The sequence below is a fragment of the Hemiscyllium ocellatum genome, chromosome 16 (genome assembly GCF_020745735.1).
Source record: "Hemiscyllium ocellatum isolate sHemOce1 chromosome 16, sHemOce1.pat.X.cur, whole genome shotgun sequence".
NCBI lineage: Eukaryota > Metazoa > Chordata > Chondrichthyes > Orectolobiformes > Hemiscylliidae > Hemiscyllium > Hemiscyllium ocellatum.
Window position 1 is genome coordinate 54367535 of NC_083416.1, and position 1188 is coordinate 54368722.

The window sequence follows — 1188 nt, forward strand, 5'->3', positions numbered from 1 at the left end:
CTCAGTCCATGTTTTACGTTATTTTGTAATCTATTAGTATTTTCAAAACTTTTTTTGGGATGAGGATCTTGCCAGCAAGGTCAGCAATTGTTGCTGATTGTAATTGCCCTGTAGGTGCGAATGACCTGCTGTCTTGAGCTGCTGTAGTGCTCCCAGAGAGTTGTTAGGAAAGGAGTCAGAGTATTTTGACCCAGTGATAATGAAGGTTAAGCAATAGAGTTCCAACTCAATGAGTGTAATTTTGGAGGAGAACCTGTAAGTGCTGCTGTTTCATGCGTCTGCTGCTGTTGTCTTCTGTGTTGTAGGTTTGCAAGATGCTATCAAAAGAGCATTTGTGGTTTGCGACAGTGAATGCTGCATTTTGTATAACAGGTGTCATTATGTTGGTGATGCAGTAAATGAATGTTTAAGTTGGTGGATAAGATGTTGATTAAAGGGGCTGGTTTGACTGGATCATGTTAAGTACTGTTGGAGACCCATATATGCAGTTAAGTGGAGGGTATTCCAGCACACCCTTGACTTGTGCCTCCAGTTGATGGAGAGCTGGGAGATGAGCTACTTGCCACAAAACTCCCAGCCATTTACCTGTCCTTGTGATCACAGTATCTTTATATCCATGCCACGTGAATGAATTATCATAATTACAAAACTTTTCCTTTAAGGTGTTTTTCCCTGCCTGGTTGATGTTCTGTAACTGCAAATTGGGAAAAAATAACTTTTTTTTAACTAAGACCTTTAGGAGGCTTCAGGTCCATTGATCAGCAGCAATCTGTTCTGAGAGCTCTGCTCACAACTGATAACTGAGACATATTCCACCACAGCAGCTGAGAACAATCCATAGCATTCTAAAACATGTAACATTCCCTACCTCCCAATGTTAACAGATCCCTTCATCTTTAGTCAAAAATGCATCAGTTCTTTCTTTGGTCATAGGCAATGTGTACCATGTTTTATGGAAATCTGCCTATTAGTTTTTAACAGATTGTTTGTTGCCAACAGTTTACAGCTGAAAATATCTCAAGCCATGTTCAGAGATGGAATCTGAAATTATAATCATGAAATTGTTGCATTTTAATAAAAATTTATCTGATCAAGCTGACTTGTGACTCCAAATTCTGATGTGAGTTACTCTTAAGTGCCTTCTGAAATGGCTTTACAAGCCATTCAATTATGCTAAATTGATGGAGA